General features: G+C 48.0%; 1 non-coding gene across 1 annotated transcript; it reads left to right on the forward strand.

Moving 5' to 3' along the window:
* The first annotated feature begins 3,851 nt into the window (after nucleotides 1-3,851).
* On the forward strand, nucleotides 3,852-3,955 carry LOC128586977 (U6 spliceosomal RNA). Its single transcript, XR_008380425.1, has one exon. It is a non-coding gene; the product is annotated as a U6 spliceosomal RNA (small nuclear RNA).
* Nucleotides 3,956-21,416: the final 17,461 nt, after the last annotated feature.

A 21,416-nucleotide genomic window follows, 5' to 3' on the forward strand; every position in this document is an offset into this window, starting at 1 on the left:
GTTGAACTGATTCATCCATGATCAACCTTTGGTGTCAAATAAAATAAAAATAAAGCTGACACCCATGTGTGTTGTCCTTGATCTGATCCAAAGAAATGAAAGTTCTGAAGTTTTTTCCTCAGCTCTGCATGTCTTGCGGACGCATCAGGGCCTTGAGGGGGCACATCTCTCATTCGGAAGTGGGCTAGTACAGTGGACTAAGATTGTACGAGATTATGGGGGCAGGATGTGGAGAGCCTGGCCTATCTGGCCCACAGTGGCCACACGCACAGCTCAGCATCTGTTGAGGGACATCCCCTTTCCTGGTGCGTGAGCCTGGACACTGTCACACCACCAAGAAGGCCCCAGGGTCCTGAGGCCAAGGGTGCAGCTTCCCACCTGGCACCTGGGGGGCAGGGTGTGTGTGAGTGTTCTTTATGCCAGGGACAGCCATGGGTCCAGAATGCCTAGGAGGTACCAGAAAGGCTTCAAGATGCCTTTGTGGTCCTGCTTAGAAGCCTTCTTGGAGAGCATATGCAAGAGCACCTGTCACGCTTTGACCTGGCACTAAAGCACATCAACCAGAGCCAGGTGGCTGTCATACTAAAGCACATCAACCAGAGCCGGGTGCCTGACACACTAAAGCACATCAACCAGAGCCGGGTGGCTGTCACACTAAAGCACATCAACCAGAGCCGGGTGGCTGTCACACTAAAGCACATCAACCAGAGCCGGGTGGCTGACACAGGTCTTGGCTCCTTTGGTAACTGAATGGGGTCCCTTTGTTGAGGAACTGAGGGTGTGTCCCGGATGGGCCCATGTGACACAGTGGTCAGCGGGCACCACGTGAGGAGGCCCAACATGGGCAGTCACTGCTGCTGGGACGCCTGGGACGCAGCGGGCACTGGCACAGGAGGCACAGCCCACGAGCAGGCCCCTGGTGCCTCTCCCCTACACAGAGCTGACCCCAGTCTGAGCATGGCAGCCGGCCAGTGTCCTTCAGGGCAGCTGTGGCACTCTGGAAGCCCAACTTCACAACTGCTTTCAGATCTGACCCCAGGGTCCTCAGAAAACAGATAACTCTTGCTGGAGTTGGATTTTGCTGGCCCCTGGAGGGCAGGTGCTGGGGGCAGCTGGAGGGCACTTTGCACACATTATCTTTTTTAATACTCACAACACCTTATCAGGGAGATTTTTTAATACCCCCGTCACAGATAAGGAAAATGGGGCCAAGTTTGCACAGCTACTACAGGCAGAGGCAGGACTAGCCCTACTCTCCTCTCCAAAGTCACTCTGTTCAGGCCACAGCCTGGCCATGGGTGACTTACAGGAAAGAAGTGAACAATACACACATTTTAAAGGTGGCCCTTCTCCAGCCTCTGTTCCATCCATTGCAATTTTGGCATCTTTGCCAAATGCATTTATCAGCTGTTCCAACCAGGTCTAGAGCAGGCAGAGAATTTTCATTAAAATGACGAGTTGGCCCTAAACTGACCCATCTGAAGCCTGCACAAGAGGCAGGTCCATGCAACACAGCCCAGGATGCAGACCACCCCTAGGACTACCCGGCCTGGCCAACCTGCATCCTTGACATCCTGGCCCGAAAGCCACCTCTGCCTGGCGCTCCCACCTGATGTCCCTGTGCCAACATCTCCACTCCTTGCCACAGCCCTCTTCCTCTCTGGCCTGGTAGGTTCCAGCTGTGGACACTTGTGAGGCTGCCTGTCAGCGTGTCTCAAACACAGGGAGATGGGGTGTAGTAGGCCCAGGAACTGGGTTTCTGCAGGTCTAGGGTACAGAAACCAGACATATGAGTAGCTGTGGGCCAGCCCCATGTGACTATCACAAAATCCAAGAGATTCCCCAGGCCCCACGGCCTCCTGTGCTGTCGAGAGCTGGCTGTGACACGTGGAAATGATCCGTAATCCCATCCCTTCTCACCACTAGTGGCTTGCTTGGTTAGCCACTGGCTGGAAGAGGAAACGTCTGAGGGAAAAAGACATTTTTTCTGCCCTAAGCCTGGCAGCCATAGTCACTTTTATAAGCAAATCAGCTGCTTCATAAAAAATGTTTAAAGCACTTACTGTGTTGTTTTTTTTTTTTTGATACATGGTATTGTTAAAAATCTTTTAATTACAGAAAAAGCAAAAGAAGAAAATAAATCTGTAGGTAACTTGTCTGAACCACTCCACAGCCTTAGAACAAATGCCACTTGGAGGCTTCAAGTAAAAGATACTGAAATTCCAAAAGGCTGCATGGGTGAGAATGGCGTCCGCGTCCCTATGAGGCCCAACAGTCCCCAAAGAGCATGAGACACAGTTGACTTGGACAGTAGCCACTAGCTGTGTCACCAATAAAAACTTCCTTCACCACTGAGTCTCAGGGCCTCCAACCTGGAGTAAAAAGTTCCAACTGTTAGGATTGCTGTGAGGAGCACAGAGATCACTCACAATGCCTACACCCTGCACACTTCTGATTCTCAGCCATCATCAATAACGTTTATCCATCCAGCTTGGGAAGCAGAATGACTTGAGGGAATTTCCATGGTCCCAAAAGTTCTGAGTTTTAATGTGATTTTGTAAAATTAAATGAATTCCTGGCACCTGAGTCTCATCTCTCTCACCACCCTGCCCAGGGCACAGGGTGAGCTGGCAGAGCAGAGGTCCCTTTCCCACACCTTCAACACCAGGAAACGCTGAAAGTCACCTGCACCCTTGAGTAATGTAGGTGGGGGATGGCATGGCATGCAGATTTCACGAGTTACTATCCAAGAAGTGGGGAGCTGCAATGGGAATCCCCAAACTACAGGGAGACAAGGGTCCACTCAGCTGTCCACACTGCACAGACCAGCTGAAACAAGGGTCTACACTTTGGGCTGGAATTTTATCAAATCCAATGGCACAGAGGTCAACTCACGTATAACAGCTGCTCTTTTTGGCAATTAAATATGCCTTTGATCAACAAAAAAGTAAAACCTATTAAAGTAAAAATAAGCACAATTTCCACGGGGAAAATCATAAAAGGGCCTTTGACATTCTTAGTATGTTCTGATAACCCTGGAGAGTCAAAAAGGAGCTACCACAACATGAAAAAGGGTTACTTGTTGTGTGACAAGATCAAACAAGTCAATAGAAAAATCACTTGATAAGAAAACGATTCACATCCTAGTAGATAAAGGTTAAAGAAAAATTGTAGGCTGAGTTCAATAGCTCATGCCTGTAGTCCCAGCACTCTGGGAGGCCGAGGAGGGTAGATTGCTTGAGCTCAGGAGTTGGAGACTAGATTGAGCAAGAGTGAGATCCTGTCTCTCCTAAAAATAGAAAAACTAGCCAGGTATTGTGGTGGGTGCCTGTTGTCCCAGCTACTCAAGAGGCTGAGTCAAGAGGATCACTTGGCTGAGTCAAGAGGATCAGTTTGAGGTTGTTGTGAGCTATGACACCACGGCACTCTACCCAGGGCACAGAGTGATACCTTGAGAAAAAAAAAAAGGAAGGAAGGAAGAAAGGGGGGGGGAAGGAAAGAAAAGAAAGAAAAAGAAAAATTGTAAAATTTCTTTTTTTTTAGAGACAGAGTTTCATTTTGTCACCCTCGGTAGAGTGCTGTGGCATCACAGCTCACAGCAACCTCCAGCTCTTGGGCTTATACAATTCTCTTGCCTCAGCCTTCCAAGTAGAGTAGCTGGGACTGCAGGTGCCCGCCACAACACCCAGCTATTTTTTTGTTGTTGCAGTTTGGCCAGGGTCATTTTCAAACCCGACACCCTCAGTATATGGGGCCGGCACCCATTAGCCACAAGTGCTGCCTGAAAAATTGTAAATCTTAATGAGGCAATGACATACTTGCTTATGGTCAGGTGGTGTGACTAAGCCAGGGCACTCCTCGGCAGCACTTACGTTAAAATTGTCATGGTGCAGAGAAGGTGACCATGGCCCTGTGCAAGGATGACACACAAATTCACAAAGTGCCGCATATTTTTTGATAAATGCTTGAGGAACCTCATTTACCCTGATTAGTTCATTACACACTCTATGCCTGTCTCAAAACATCCCACGTACCCATAAATATATACAACTATGTACCTATATTAATTAAAAATAAAAAATTAATAATTGTTTATGTTCTAAAAATTTAATGATAGTCTTTGATAGAACAGGAATGTTTATATATTAGTGGAGGAACTGAAATTGGTTAAACTGGCAGGGGGAGATTTGGCAACTTGTATCAACAAACAAAACCATTTTTATGGCCTTTGATCTAGTAATTAACATGATATGAGGGAGGGGTATGTGACAGTGTTGGTCACAGTGTCGTTTGTAGTAGTTAGAATTGTCAAAATAAACTGAATGCCCAATGAAGTATTAAGCAGCCTTTTAAATTATGGTTTTGAAAACTATGTAGCAATGTAGAAATTATATACAACGAGATGTTAAGGTTTTAAAAAGCAAGATACAAAAATCATTCTCAGATTATGATTACAACTTTGTAAAAAGTGCACTAAAAAGAAAAGCAAGAAAAATAGAAAATAACAATGATTAGGAATGCCAGGACTGAGTTCAGTTTTTTCAAACTTTCTGTGAAGTGGTTTTATCAATGTAGAGTTTAAAACTAAAATTATATTTTATGGCAAAGAAAAGTTTGGGTTTTTCCCTCCTGGGGACGTTCAAGGGGGCTCAAAGCTTGAATGCTACAAATCAAGGGACGAGCCATCACCTGTCCACCTGCAGCAGGTGTACTGGAAACTGCCTCCAGACGTAGCTTTGGACACACCAGGAACCCTTTTTTGTAGAATGCCATTTCTGGTTGAGGATCAAAAATGAACGAACAGGCTCTTCAAGAGCAATGTAGCAATAGAAAGTAAATGTTGCATAATACAAATATGATACCTAGCTAATGCCACTTATAAACTTAATTCATTTTTAACCTGTTTTAAACTTAAAGGTTGGTAATCTGGAGTTACACCTTGTTGGATACATGCCCACATACTACCAACTCTGCCAAGTTGAATAACATTTGATATATAATCCAGAGCTGTATTTAACTTCTTAAACATAACCTTTTTAAAATTTGTTTCACTCCATAAAACAATAAACCTGGATGGAAGTGGAAGACATTATTCTTAGTAAAGCATCACAAGAATGGAGAAGCATGAATCCTATGTACTCAATTTTGATATGAGGACAATTAATGACAATTAAGGTTATGGGGGGGGAAGCAGAAAGAGGGACGGAGGGAGGAGGGTGGGGCCTTGGTGTGTGTCACACTTTATGGGGGCAAGACATGATTGCAAGAGGGACTTTACCTAACAATTGCAATCAGTGTAACCTGGCTTATTGTACCCTCAATGAATCCCCAACAATAAAAAAACAACAACAAATGAGAATTAAGGTTATGGGGGGGTGCAGAAAGAGGGATGGAGGGAGGGGGGTGGGGCCTTAGTGTGTGTCACACTTTATGGGGGCAAGACATGATTGCAAGAGGGACTTTGCCTAGCAATTGCAATCAGTGTAACTGGCTTGTTGTACCCTCAATGAATCCCCAACAATAAAAAAAAAGAAAGAGAAAAAAAAAAAAAAAAAAAAACAACAACAAAAAAAAAGAAAATAAAGAAAAAAAGTCTTTAAAGCAAACAATAAAAACAAAAAAACAATCCTTTTACAATGATGATTCTAAACATAAAATATGAATATATTCTTTCTCTACTTTCCCAAAAATTTCAGTACTCAGCCTTCTTAAAAATAGACCTTTAAAAGTGTTTATGTATACCTTTACTGTCACAGTTCTTTCTGAACTTGAAGACCTGGTTTTACTAGACTAGTGAGATAAAATATGTATAAGCGATTTATAAACAGTAAAGCAAGACAAAATTATGACTGTTGCTATCACAGTACATTCTGTTGTCACTATTGCTGGAGAGTTAGGTCCTAACCACAAGTGACCATCCTGAACCCCATGTGAAAAGCTCAAAATGCCCAGAAAGACCCCATGAAGAGTAGAAAGGTGCGTGTGCCTGGCCAGCTCTGCTGTTTCCTAGAGCTGCAGGTCTCCAACAGTGAGGGTTGGGTAAGCCTGCGTGAATCGATTTTCTCAGGTAGACACTGTAGCAAGGGCCAGAGAAAAGTCAAGTAAGCACCACCAAAGAACAACATGGAAATATGCCACTCCCTATTCCTTGGGGGGACACTGCTGGCACCCCCAAGTGCACTGAGGACAGCAGCCTTCCCAGCTTGTTGAACCCATATCACATCACCTCAGGGGTCTGAAACAGCTCAGTAAACCATCATCCCATCTCAGGTCCCCAGAGCCAGGAGTGGCCAGGAACACATGGGGCGGGGGAGAGCAAGCCGCAGCTCCCTCCTGAGGGAAGTTAGGCCATGGGACTCCTCTCCCTAGCAGAGGCCAGAAAAGCCGAGGGGCTCATCTCTCAAGCACAAGGTGTGGGCCCCTTGCCCATTGTCCCAGCACTAGGAGGCAGCTTCTAGACCAAGTGTTTTGTGGGGTCTAGAGTGTCTTCCCTGAGTGTTTTCCCCCGATGACCTCCCAGTGGGACCAGATGTGGAGGTGGAGACAGTGATCCTGACGCTGTGTAGGCCTAGGCTGACGTGGGAGTGGGCGTCAAAAGGCAGAGGCAGTACATTTGCACCCACCAACAAGGATGGGACTAGCAGGCTGGGGCAGTGCAGCGACCAGAGGGAGCAGGAAGGCTTCACCTTGCGAGAGAAGCTGCTACTCATTGCTTCCCTCAAGGTCACAACCGTGACAAAACCACGGGGACCATGGTGCCAGCTGTGTGGCTGCTGGCAACCCAGTCCCAGACATAGAATATCAGGCCTGGTGATGGGCTGTTGGTGTTCCCAACATCCACCTCCCTGGCGGTCAGGACCCTGACCCTTGGCTGATGTTTAGTGAAGTGGCTGCCAGCTCTTGTCCTGCCCTTCACAAGCCTCAGGGAATAGCTTTTTTCACATTTCCATTCTCAAACTTTTCTTAGCTACTAAGCCAACAACATGCATGCCTGTGGAAAGACCTGGACTTGGAGAGGCAGGAAGAATTTCCTCTAATGCCCTGATGGAGAGCTTGTCGCCGGGCAGGTCATCGCTGGCACAGGGAGGCTGCCACACCTCAGCTGAAAAGACAGACATAGCCTCAGCTTCCCTATCACATGGGGGCCCTCAACCCAGGGGCCCTCGTGCCTCTGAGCTGCACCACGCCACTCTCTGCAGCCACCTTCTAACCACGGGTTACACAAGCACAGGCCAGCAACTGCTACACAGAGCAAGGCGGCTCTAGGAGAGGCTGTGAGTGGTGCCCTGAGTGTGACGCAGGGCACACTCAGCAGGAAGAAAAAGGGATGCAGGCACACGTCATCATTCATGGATGGAGACAGAGAACTGCCCCTGTTAGTGGGTTGCTTCTGCATGTGAACCTCACAGAGGCCCTTCATCCCAGTTGTCACACAATGGCAAGTATCTGTGTATCTAAACATGTCTAAAAAAGGAAGAGGTATAGTAAAAATATGATGTAAAAGATAAATAATGGTGCATCTGTGTAGGGCGCCTACCATGAGAGGAACTGATGGGACTGGAAGTTGCTCTGAGTGGGCTGGTGGTGCGTGACTTCGAAGGCCTGTGCTCTGCTGTGGACTTTATCAGCATGGCACACTCAGAGCACACTGAATCTATAAAATACAATTGTCCTTCTTCAACAATAAATTAACCTCAGCTTACTATAACTTCTTTAGATGATAAACTCTCATTTTAATAACTCTTTGGAAAATAACTTACCTTAAAACACGAACACAATGTACAGTTGTACAAAAATATTTTATTTCTTTATATCCTCATTCTACAAGTTTTTTCTATTTTGAAAATTTTTTAATACTTTTTAAACTTCTTCAGTAAAAACTAAGACATGTCAGCCTAGGCCCACACAGGTAAGGGTCCCTGTCTCCACCTTCACATCTGGTCCCATTGGGAGGTCATGGGGGAGACACTCCAGGAGAGTGCGATGCTCCTGTGACGACAGTCCTTCTCTGCAGACCTGAGGACCTGACTGAGACTGTTTGACAGTTAACTTTTTCTTTATGAGTAGAAGGAGGGCCATCTAAAGTGACAGGTAAAGAGTAAATACATACGTCAATAACAGCTATTTACAATCATCTGCAGGTCCTGCGGGCCGCACGTAACTGAGTGTGCTGCACTTTACGTGACTGGCAGCTGTGGGTTTGTCACACTAGCATCACCCCACACACAGGAGTGATGTACACACAATGGCCACCATGTCACTAAGCAAGAGGAATTTTTGGCTTCAGTGTGATCTTAAGGCACCACTGTTACATGTGCAGATGATCCTCGAACGAAAGGTCATTGTTTGGCACTTGACTGTATTCAAGGGGTCTCAGCTCATTTGGGAAAGGGTTTAACCAGTCTGGAAACAACACCTCTTCCTAAACTTCTCTTTTTAAAACTGGCCCATTTCATTAGCATTCTTGGGAAAACCAGGCAAACAGGACTGGACAGTTTCAGAGAAAACATTCACAGTGTTAATTAGAACATTTACTTGGTGTTATTTACTTTTTATTTTTTAAAATACAGAGTCTCATTCTGTGCCCTGGGTAGAGTGCTGTGGCATCATACCTCACAGCAACCTGAACCTCTTGGGCTCAAGCAATCCTCTTGCCTCAGTTTTTCTATTTTTAGTAGAGATGGGGTCTTGCTCTTGCTTGGTCTGTTCTCGAACTCCTGAGCTCAAGCAATCCACCCATCCTGGCCTCCCAGAGTGCTAGGATTACAGGTATGATCCACCAAGCCCAGCCAACATTATTCGCCTTTTAAAAAATTAAAGCCTGAATGCCCAGAATATAAGTGGTTAGGGAAGAACAGGAGGGGAGAGGTGGCATGAGCCCAGCCAGTCCCTCTCACACAGCCCCTCCACACCGCAGTGCCCAGGGGGGTTGGTGCTAGAAGCTGCCGTGAGGATGCAGCTGCCCAGGCCGTTGTTCATTCTGAGCCACGTAATGGCACCGCACCCAATTATGTGGCTGCAATCGATGTGGTCACTTTTTTGTTTTGCCAAGAGGTGAAAGGTTGGGACTGCAGGCTAAAGCAACTGGGCAGTGAGGAGACAGGATATCCCGAGACGTGGGTCCTCAGAAAACAGCCCAGGAAAAAGATACTCTGCTACAAAACCTCAACATAGCCACATGTCACAGCTTTTTTTTTTTTTTTTTTTTTGCATGTGTCTCTTAACAGCTGGGGAGAATGTCAGCTCCAACTGCCTGCTGCATACACTTTATGTTTGTCTCCAGATAAAGGGATTTAAAATCCTGTTTGTGGAAAGATGTGAAAACTGTGGGATGGATTTTCCTAAACCAAAAGCAGGTGATTCTCATTCTTCCAGATGCCTCTCAGCAGCCCTGAGGATTAGCAGGACCTTGAGATGCCGCCAGGAAGGAGCAGCTCCAGGATCTCCTGGGTCCTGAGGACCCCACTGGCCAGTGCAGCCACCTGTCTGGGAATAGGGACTATCGCTACTGTCTGCCCAGCCTCCACCTGGTCCTGGTGCAAGGTCAGTCCCCAACAATGCTATAGTTTCCACAATCCCTGATTGTCACCAGTGCTAGGTGCTGGTCTAGAACTGTGTCCTGGGTCCACGCCCACACTCCGGTCTGTGTTCACACTCGGATCCGTGCCCACACTTGGGTCCACACCCACAGGCTGTGGTGATCCTCCAGGGCTCTGCATGAGCTCCCATACCTTATCTTTTCAGAAACACCATTTTCTGCTTCCTTCATACTCCCTGGGTGCTGTGAACAAATAGGGTATCAGAAAACACACTTGTGAGAAACTCTTTTGATTGGTCAATCATGGGTCAAATGGTGCCGCCCAAATTCATGTCCATCCAGAACCTCATCATGTGACCATATTTGGAAATAGGGTCTCTGCAGGTTTAGGGGTGGAGCTGAGATCATAGCACATGAGAGACAGCCCTCAGTCTAGCAGCCAGCACCAAGGAGGAAGGGACACACATGGGGAAGAGCTGCGTGAGTGAGGCAGCATGTGGGGGGCATCTGCACGCAGACAGAGGCTGCAGCAGACCTTCCCTCCCAGCCTCAGAGGAAACTGCCCTGCCGATGCCTGGTCTCAAGCCTGGTTTCTGTTGCCTCAACACACCCAACTTAAGCTGGTTCATTCCATCAGCCGTGGGAGACTAGCTCAGGACTCAGGAAGGACAGAGCTTTCCAGTGAGGTCTAAGACAAATCAGCATCCGGGATGAAGCAGGCCTTCATTTCCAGGCCCTCCAGGCCCGCCAGGCCGCAGCAGAGTGGGTCCTGCTGACCTCCACGGCACCCTCACCGCCCTCTGGGAAGGCAGGTGGGAGGAGTGGGGCAACATTAAGGCACGAGGCCCACAGCCTTGCCTCCCAGGACCTGGACAGCGTGGGCTGCAGAGATGTGCTGCCCACAGGGAGCCAGGCCCCAGTGGTCCTAGGCACAGCCTGAGAGTGCGATACTCCCCTCTCCACCTCGAGTTGAAAAACAGCAAGAAAAGGCACATGGACCAGGCTCTCATTTCTACCTACAAGAAGGCAGAAATTTACCCCAGTTAGAGGTTTGGCTGCTAGTGTCTACCTCAAGATGTGGAGGGCAGCTCACACTGGGGCTTATGGGAGGTACTTGCTACCTGAACCCCAGCTGATGGGTTACACTTAGGGAACCCTTGATGACATCAGGAGCTCCTGTTTCTTGGAGGTGACCATCTTTTCTTAATATTAAGTATGCCTGTTGCCACCATTCAACCATATAGCCCTTGGTGGACTTTCTTCCCACAGGTCAAACACGTTGTGAAAAGACAGCACCTGTTGTTACAAAACCCTGACGAGAAAAGCCTCGTGCTTCACCCGGAAGAGCAGAGTGAGGTCTTGTACTTGAGCAGTAAATAGGAAACTCTGCAGGCATCACCCCGAAGAAATGGCTTAATCAGTTGGTCAAACTTTTTAGGAGGTGAAAAAAGTGACTGAAGGTGGCGCCTGTGGCTCAAAGTGTCAAAGGGGTAGGGTGCCGGCCCCATATGCTAGAGGTAGCAGGTTCAAACCCAGCCCCGGCCAAAAAAATAGAAAAAGAAAAAGAAAAAAGTGACTGAAAATCAAGAATGGAATTCTTAGTGCTCAAAACCTAGGGCAGCTGTGGGTACCGCAATGGAGATTCCAGCCCAGCCTCCTATCATCTCCACAGCGGACGATGCATTTCACATCTGTCCAGGAGATGCTCTCCCATAAGCACAGGTCTGGAGTTTGCTCACAAGGCTCTGCACAAGTGGCTCAACAAACACTTACCAAGTGCACGAGCTGCAAGGCTGATGTCCCCCCTCAGTCCTGGGCAGCGCAGCTCTTGCCCTGGGGCAGAAACAAGCCAGGAAACAGCACTGCCAGCAAAGCTGCCAAGTCGGGGTCAAGGATGGTGTCCATCACCCCTGGCCTGGCATGATATTTATTCAGTTGATCACCATCTCTGAGTACCTGTGTCAGCCTAGGTTTGTAAAAGGGATCAACAATTCATCTCAGACACATCGTACCCCATAAATGCATTAATGTACACAGCTATAATTTAATTTAAAAAAGAATACAGAATATATCCTCAAGAGAAAAATGAAAAAACAAAACAGAGTAATTCATCTCAGAAAGACACCCGCAGAAAACTGAACCCTATTTCAAACCAACTGCAAGGAGTTAGTGATGTCTTTTTTTTTTTAGATACCTTGACTTGCTACTTCCCTGGTTCTACTTCAGGCCTCTTAACTCAGCTTGGAAACACTAAAACTGTGGCTGTAATAAGAAAAAAGAAAGAACATTCCTTGAATATTTCTGAGCAAAGTGCTTCTGAAAGCCCTTGGTTTCCCCACAGAAAACGTATTCAAAAGAAGAAGAGCTGTGAGTCAGGAGCAGCTGCTGCGGCACCTGTTACTCACCCCATCACTGACGTCCTCACGGCACTTTGGAAAGAACTGAACATTTTTCCTAGAGAAATACGCTGGGTTCTGGATTACACAGTTGACTGCACCCAACTGTCCTGAGACAAAGAGCCTCTAAGAGGTATGCTCATGAGCAGAGCTGCAAAGCCCCCAGGGCGGAGTTGTGCCGTCCACTAGGACAAGGTGTGGTGCCAGGGGTGTGTGTGCTGTCACCTCTCTGTGCAATTTTCTCTTTCTTAGAATATCTGGAATAAGAGTCTTCAAGAAAAATGGAAATAAAGCTCTAACAACCAAACTTCAGTTGCTGGTGAGGCCCTTGAGAACATGCACTGGTGTCGGTCCCTCCTGCTGCTGCGGCAACTGCCACAAACTCAGCAGTTTTAAACAACACAGTGTATCAGCTTAAAATTCTGTAGGTCAGGAGTCTGACACAGCCTCCCCAAGAGAAAAATATGATGCCCATAGGCTGGTTCCCTCTGGAATCTCTGGGAGACCCCACCAGTGCCTCTCTGACTCCAAGAGACCCCCATGCCCCTCAGTCGGGGGTCCCCACTCTGTCCCCAGAGCCAGCAGCTCCTCCTGCCTGGCTGACACCCCAGTCTCTGCCACAGCTGCCCCTGCCTACCCCTCACCCCTTACTGACCATGGACTCACCCTGGGCCCCTCATAGCCCCAGACATTCTCTGCCTCAAGATCCTTAACGTCATCACTCCTACAGCACCCTGCAGCCTCTAAGGTCACATGTCACGGTTCCTGGGATGAAGAGGTGGGCGTCTTCTGGATTCTTTCTCCTGCCGACCACACCATGGACCCACATAATTAAGGATCTCAAATGGGATGGTTTCTGTCATCCCAGGCCACTCACCCTTAACCCAAATGCTAGCTATTTTCTCAGGACTCTGGAAGGTTGACAGGATGTCCACCAAAGGGCTCCTTCCAGCCACGTCTTCCCTCCAACAAGTTACTCGAAAGCACTGGAAGTGGGCCCCCCTGAGGCGTGTGGGGATAGGGCTGGGGACAGAGGTCACGAACGCACAGACATGCAGTGTGGCAGCAAAGCACATCAACCTGCAGGGACACAGAGAGCCTGGATGCTGCAGTCGCAGAGAAAAGGGCTGGCTCCTCCCACTGCCCTGTGTTGGTACATGCACACATGTGCCACTCGCTGATTTGGGATCCCCTCTCTCCATGGACTAAAATGACAAAGTGGCAGTGTACACTGGACGTCAAAAAGCTGACTTCCCAAAACTTTCTAAAGTTCCATGGGCAGCGAGGACTTGGAGAGTCCTGTGGAGAGGACTTGGTGTCGGTGCATCAAGAAGAGGGGACGGCCGTGCCTGGCAGGAGCCCTGAAGAATTGTAGTAAGGAAGGATCTATCCCATTCTCAGTGGTGCTGTGGGATCTGGACAGCTCCCCTCACAGTTGGCTTGTCACGTACCCATGCAGGCTGAGGTGAGTGGGGGATCTCTGTGTGCCTTCATTTTTTCTTATATACAACGTGGATGGCTCAGAGACATGATGCCCATGTTGTCGCTGGTGCAGCACTGAGATCCCATTTAGTAAACACTAAATCACACCTGGGAGACCCTCGCATGGGACCCTAAGGGCTGCGATGCGCGGAGGGGCCCAGATGAGACACACCACACATGTCCCGGCTGCTGGCTCAGGATCAGCCTAACTGCTGGTGGGCAGAGGACCAACGGCCACACCACTGCACAGCACCACAGCAAGGTCAGAGGAGCCACATCCCATACCTGGTGTCCACACTTCTTCCCATAATCATCAGACAGCTCTTACCTTCAGAGAGCTCATGGCCTAGAAGGTAACACTGGCCAGGGAACAGTTATAAAATAATGCATGTGATCCGCTCGTGATGGGGTCCTCAGGGACACCTTGAGGGGCTGGGCCAACAGATGAGCAGGACCTACTTCCACACACACCACACTGCATGCCACATACTACCCACCACACGCCACATGAACCACATACAACACACACACCACACACCATGCACCACACACAACACACCCACCACACATACCACATGTACCTCATGTACCAGATGCAGCACATACACCACACACACACCACACATGCCCCACACACCACACACCATGCACCACACACAACACACCCACCACACGTACCACATGCACCTCACGTACCAGATGCAGCACATACACCACACACACACCACACACGCACCACACATGCCCCACATACCACACACCATGCACCACACACAACACACTCACCACACGTACCACATGCACCTCACGTACCAGATGCAGCACATACACCACACACACACCACACACGTACCACACACGTACCACACATGTCCCACACACCACATGCACCACACACAAAACATGCCACACAAAACGCACAACACACACAGTATGCATGTACAACACACACCATACACACACACATACGTACACCAGGCAATTATCTAGTCATCAGCTGTGAGACATTGGGCACCACTCTAAAAGCAAGATGAGTGCAGGTGTCCAGGAGTGAGGATGGTGCCTGTCCAGGTTTTTTTTTTTTTTTTTAACAAAATTTGTAGGGCAGATTTATTTTTATTTATTTTTTTTCCTTAGAGACAGAGTTGTTGTTTTTTTTTTTTTTTTGCAGTTTTTAGCTGGGGCTGGGCTTGAACCTACTACCTCCAGCATATGGGGCCGACGCCCTACTCCTTTGAGCTACAGGCGCCGCCCCTGTCCAGGGTTTTGTGGGACCAAGGCAGGGGCAGGGGAGTGCGACTTCACGAGGACCCTCAGCAGAGCCAGGCTGGAAAACCAGCCGTCAGCCCCACATCATCAGCACCTGGAGTCCTCTCTCAGGCTTCTTCCCTTGTATCTCGGAGCTGTCCTCAGATGCAGAAACAGACAAGAGCCTGAGCCAGGCAAGTGTGTGGCACGCCAGTCCCAGACCCAGTGCCCCAGCATCCCAGCCACAGAACTGTCCTCAAGAAAGGGCAGAGACATTGAGAACCCAGGAGAGTCTGGGCTGCCTTATCCATCTACATCTCCACTTTGGTTTTACACCAAAAAGGAAAGGGTCAGACTGTGGAGAGGAAGGGGGAAGATTGACTGTCCACCTACAAGGTGCCTCTGGGCTACTGGGAGGGCACAGAGAGCACTTCACCCCAAGTAGGAGATCAAATAGGAACAGGATACTTAGCTTTTAGAACGAACTTTGAGGCAGGAAGGGAGGAAAGGAGATTGCAACATACTAAATATCTAAGTTCAGATATGTTAAAATTAGTGTGTTCTCTCTGAGGATATAACCCAGTCTTTTCCGTGGCAGAGGCCCCGGCAAGCCTCAAGTTTCCTTGACTAACTAACAAACGCCAATGTCACCCATGATCCGCATATAGGCAATGGGGAGTATGCCTTCCCTCCGTCTCTCTGAAGAGCCTCCTGTTTTCACAGGGTCTTGAAAAGTATTTTGAAACATGAGGCAACTTTTCAGTCTTATGATCAGCAAAGTCAGCAGAGTGACCTGAAAAGATAAGACCAAGATAAGCTCTTCCTCTAGAAGGTCTTAAGATTAGATGAGGTCCCGCATTTGGAGCACCTGATGATTATTTCCATTTTGTGTTCTGTTTTGATGACCACACTCCATCTTAAATATTTTTATTTCCCTCTCTTTGTCACCATCCAGCCACCAGCCACCACCCCAGGGAACTCACCAGGGTCAGAAGGGGCAGGTACGAGGGAGTGGGCTTCACTGGGTTCCTGACACCTGTGTGGCCACAGAGACACCGGGCCATCCTTTGTCAGGTGGAACCCAGGACTCCAGGACCTGAGAAGGACATGTCCCTTGTCCTCATGTGTGACAGCCTGTGGTTATGAGCCTCCTTTCCTCTCTGTTTGAAAAGTATTTCACCTTGAGGAACAGAAAGGGTCCTGTTACTTTTTTTTTGTAGAGACAGAGTCTCACTTTATCACCCTTGGTAGAGTGCCGTGGTGTCACACAGCTCACAGCAACCTCCAATTCCTGGGCTTAGGCGATTCTCTAACCTCAGCCTCCCAAGTAGCTGGGACTACAGGCGCCCACCACAATGCCTGGTTATTTTTTTGTTGCAGTTTGGCCGGGGCCAGGTTTAGAACCCGCCACCCTCAGTAACCCGCCCAAAGGTCCCGTTACTTTTGCATCTTAACTGGAACTCCCCAAAGTAGGGTGTTTTCCCCTTACAAATATGCCCTTTTTAATATTATATTTTTTATTCCAAATTGTATATCAAATTTTTTTTCTAAGCTTCTAATAAAGGACTGAAATTCATAAAATCGAGCACATCCAACCCAAGTCTAAAAGAAATGCCACTGCCCTTCTGCAAGTAGCAGGCTCTGCCATCAGGAGCCAGATGCCCATCCTCTCTTCTTCCCTTCCTTCCCTCCTTCTTAGCCCAACTACCAGCATAAGCAGGTGCAAGACAGGAATTTGGAAATACATGAATCCCATCAAAACTGCATCTCAGTTACTTTCATAAGAAAATCCAGATTTTCCACCAAAGAGCCACCATTGAGGTCTGCAGTGTCCATGCCAGGTGTCCCTTCTATTTGGAAAGCCACGCCAAGGGGCAGATACTCACAGATTCTGGAAATAGTTTCATTGGTCAAAGGTCTCAGCAATGAGCTGTGAAGTATGATTCATAAAACCAGTCAAGTTTCTTGTAAAATATCTAGGACCACAAAGCAGATGTGTTTTTCCTAATGGTTCAATAAGTTCAAAGTTCATGTTAATTTAAAATAATTCGCTATAAAATAATAAACTATTAATGTTGATTTGACTATGATAGAGGTAAAAAGCAGGGAAAGACAGATGGCATAGAGGAAGTTGAAACCAAAAAAATGTTAAACTGGGAAGGGCCCTGACCACCTCATGTGGGTGTCTGCCGTTTTTCAGTGTTAGAATCGGATCAGAAGAAAACTCCAGCAGCCCCTCAATGATACAGAGACAGGCTGCAGCTCGAATGGTACCTGATCCAATAGGAGCCTTGTCTTGAAATTTTAGACTCTTTCCTCTTGTATTGGCCTGTTTTTTCTACAAGAATGTAATTATGAATGTAACTTGAGTCTTGTCATTTTTTCTTTCTATGCTTTAGAATAGAACACTTCTAATACTCACGTTGCAGTATGTTTAAAAAGCTGCTTCTTTTTGGTCTTTCTGGGCATCCCATCCTCATTCCTATTAAAGATTTCACCTCCAGAACATGAATTTGGCAAATGCCAGAAGTGGATCAGCGATATTTCCTTAAGAAGCAGGAAAAATAAGGAAGAATGTTTTGCTTTTCAGGCTTGTTAGAAAGAAAACACAATGATGGCACCATCCCCACCTCCCCAGAGACACCGTGATTTAAGTTCATTGACTTCTGTGAAATGGAAATATTCACTTATTTGAGCAAATGAGTGCAGTTAAAGTTGTTCAGAAAACATGCTAATGCGCTGCACTGACACATACCCTCTTCGAAACTGGTCTCTGAATTGTTCCAAATGACAAACACCTTCTTTTGAGGTGTTTTCTGTGGTTTTACGCTTGCAGTGGAGGACACTGCCCCACATCCTGACCTCAGTAGCTCATGCTCACACTCGACACCCACACACGTCCATTCACCTCCCTCCTCCTCACACTTGACACACGCACACGTCCATTCACCTCCCTCCTCCTCACACTCGACACCTGCACACATCCATTCACCTCCCTTTACCTTCGCTGTGAAAGTCACAGCTGAGAATTACTAAGTGAGCATTACTTTGTTTGCTGGATATAGGTGAACACGCCCTCACTGTAGCCAGGGCAGTAGCCAGGTGACCAGTTAGTTGAATAAAAACTGAATACTATGGGCACCCACTCCAATAATCTCTGTTTGACTTCATGTCATGATTCAAAACTACCAATGACATTGATGATAAACACCAGAATGAAACTCTCGATGACCCAAAGTCCTGAATGTGTGTGAGTTCTCATTGTAGCCCCATGGACTAGGCTGCGGGGGGAACAAAGGCCGGCACGCTCCATCCTTCCAAGGTGCAGGCTGCTGGGACTCCCCCACATCAAACAAATAACTCGAGACACCTGCAAGAGCATCATCGTGCGTGCAGCAGGGCCTCCCATGGGCACAAAGCTCAGCACCAGGCAGAGGGAAGACCCCTTGAGGTCACAGAGCCGGGGGAGGTAGAGAGCCAAGCCCAGGGCCAAGGAACATTGTGGGGGAACAACACAAAACAAGGCTCCTGGGCACACAAGACCTAGATAAGGTAAGGCCCTGAGACACCTAGCCAGATGTCACTCTCTGCGCTGTGGTCAGTGGGTGCTGATAGCTGGGTCCAGCAGAGCTCAGGCTCAGTGCCCTGGGAACCACCTGCAGTTATAGGGAAAAGGGGATGCTCACACCCTCCCATGGGCCCAGCAGGAGGTGTCACCCACTTGCATAGGCAGTGGCAATCTGCATTTGAATCCAACACTCACTGGACCAAATTCTTCACAAACCTACTCTGAATCACTACCCAATTTAATTTGCTTAGTGTTGGTCTTTTAAGATTTGTCATCGGCAACATGTGTATGCAAAGACAGAAAACATCCCTAAAATTCATTATGCCATGTAATAGACACAGCATCACATGCACGCCAGAAAATGCATGTGTATGTAGTAAGTGTATAATTCTTCCAAGGCTTTTGCTGATGGAAAGTTTCAAATATTCGTGAAGGAGGAAAGAATAGTAAAATACCCCCATACCCAGCTCCAACGCCCTCAGCAGTGGCCCTGCTGTGTCATGTCTGCCCTGCTGTCTGCCACCACATCCCGTTGGAGAAATTTGGAAGTAAATCCATCATATGGTTTCATCCATAAATATTTCAGATTTTTTTAATAAAAAATAAAGGATTCTTTTTCTGTTTAACTTAACAGTAATAACACACCACATCTAAAAAAATGTAACAAGTATACTTTGAAATCATCAAAATACCCAGTCAGTGTTTACATTTCTCCTGTTGGTTCACAAGTTTTTAAACTGCCTGAAACTGGAACCAGATCCAGACCCCTCAACTGCCTGAAGTGTTGCTGGCATCCCCTTCTGCCCAAAGGCCCCTTGACCTCACGCTCTTATCTCTTGAAATTTCTGGCACCTATGGAACCCCCTGGCCAGCACTGGGGGAAGCACTCTCAGTGCCCAGGGTCTCTGCAGCTGCACCGACTAAGGGTGGCAATCAGTCTCAGTTGATTTTCCTGGCAACAATACTTCCTCCCCAGAGTTGTTAAATGTTATTGGCCTGTGTGTTTAACTTGCATAAAGCCAATGCGAAACAGCTCAGAGTCATGCCCAAGGGTAAAGACAGACGCCTTCTTGCAAGGGCTTCGCAATTTCACATTGCTTTGAAGTTCACAAATGTACAAAATTAAAAATGCAGTTGCTGCCATGCCTTCCAGGGACCCCAGGGCTGGGGTGTGGATGACCACAGCAGGGCTAGTCGTCTCAGGCCAACCCAGGGAGCAAGGGCTGCCAACCAACATCAGCAAACAGGAGCCACCCCCCACCTGAGCACCAGAACGCGACAGTGGCAACTGTGACCCCCCTGAACAGGAGGTGATGCAGGCGTCTGCTCAGAGGACAGCAGGGAAGGCCCATCATGATGAGGAAAGCCAACTAATATGCACAGGAGTGGCAGAACTAGAAAGTCACCAAAAGACAGCTATTTAATAAGGAGATTCTTTGTACTATTCTTGCAACATTTCTGGGAGTAGAAATTGTGTCCAAATGGAAAGTGAAAGGAAAAAAAATCTAAGGAAAGGACATGAGATTCACCTCCCCTGGCAAACGGTCCAGGAAGCCCCAGGGAAGTGGCTCCGGGAAGGTGGCTCTGACAGAGAAGGTGGTGTGGCCCTCTTGTCCCGCCACCAGCTCCAGGGTCCTTTGTGCCTCTTTCCAGATGCCAGATGCCCCTAGCACTTCTCGGAACTGGGAAGTGCAGAGCACAGCCAAGCAGCACTTCTGTTGCTCTTCCCTCGCCAAGTGCATTTACTGAACCTTTCTTCTTCATTCCTTCCCTCATATGTGGAGAGAAAGCCAGCACGGCCTGTAGAACCTTACCCAAGGCTGGTCATAGTGAGCATTTTTGGTGTGATGAGTCCCAGCTGGCCTGTCCACCAAGGATGGCCATCAGAGGGCTGTTTTCCACTGGCATGCCCATGGCATAAACTCTGGTAGATGAAGGACCATCTGAGCTCAGATGAAAGTGTCACAGTTGGAAGGGACCAAGGGCATCACGTCCAGCAGAGAACTGAGAGTCCAAAGCTGAAAGTTCTAAGTCACCGGTTTGCTCCTTAAGCCACATCACTTGCCCAGATGAAAGATAAATTTATTCCCTGATTTTACGAGAAGGTTGGAGAAGATGGAAGTGAAGTCATATTTAGGTACTTTAAGATTCTTGCATGGAATGGGCTTCACAAGAGTCCGGTATGTTACATGTTCTTGGAAACAGATGAGCCACTGGGTTATAAGCCATGTCCAACAACGTCCGGATGGAGTGAGCTTTTGGCAGTGATGTCATCAGCATGAGCAGGGGCAGCTCTACTTAACAACCACACTCCAAGCCAATTGGTAGACCTGGGCTCTCCTGAGCAACCCACGTGTCAGGCTGCCCTCACTCTCCAGGTCCCATCAACGCCTAAAAGGAATGTTAAGACCATCTCATTATTCCAGAACTTGCTGCAGCTGTCTGCATAGACAAGGGGAAGTCAAGCCCCCGACTCCCACTCTGCCCTCCCCCGCTCCCCATGACGTCTCTGGATGATGAATCTACTGCAAGAGAAGTCTGCCTTTAAGTTGTTTCTGCAAACAACAAGTGGAGCTGGTCCCAGGACCAGGATGGACCTGGGCCTTGTCCCCCACAGACAGATTTGCTGTGGCACTTGGTCCAATCTCACCGGTCCTTGCACACCCTGGCATGTCCACTCATGCATACAAAGACCAGAGTATGACCTGGGATGGCACAAGGTAGCTCGCTACCTTCTCGCTGTAGTGTGGTTGGTGCAGGTAGACCCCTGCCTCCTGCCTCACCTACCCCCAGAAATGAGCTGCCAGGGGTTCCACATGTACTGTCATCTTAGGAGCTGTCACAAATGTGCACCAGGGACGGGGTCTATTAAATCCCACTGACCTTCTTGGCCATAAGAAGCTGCCGTGTCTGCCAAATAATGATTAATAGTCAAACAGAGTGGCATCAGACTGCCTGTATTTGAATGTGGTCCCACCATTCAGGAGCCTAAGCAAGTAATTCCATCTCACCAAGCCTCAGGTTCCTCACCTGTGAGACAGGAATCAGAGCAACACCTGCCTCACAGGACCTTGCAGGATTGATAATTCACGGGTGAGGAGCAAGGAGGCTGGCCCAGAGTGCTTTTGTGATTATGGCTGTCTATCTCACCACAACTGAGAAAGAATGGGAAAGCAACTAACTT

The sequence above is a fragment of the Nycticebus coucang genome, chromosome 5 (assembly GCF_027406575.1).
Source record: "Nycticebus coucang isolate mNycCou1 chromosome 5, mNycCou1.pri, whole genome shotgun sequence".
Taxonomy (NCBI): domain Eukaryota; kingdom Metazoa; phylum Chordata; class Mammalia; order Primates; family Lorisidae; genus Nycticebus; species Nycticebus coucang.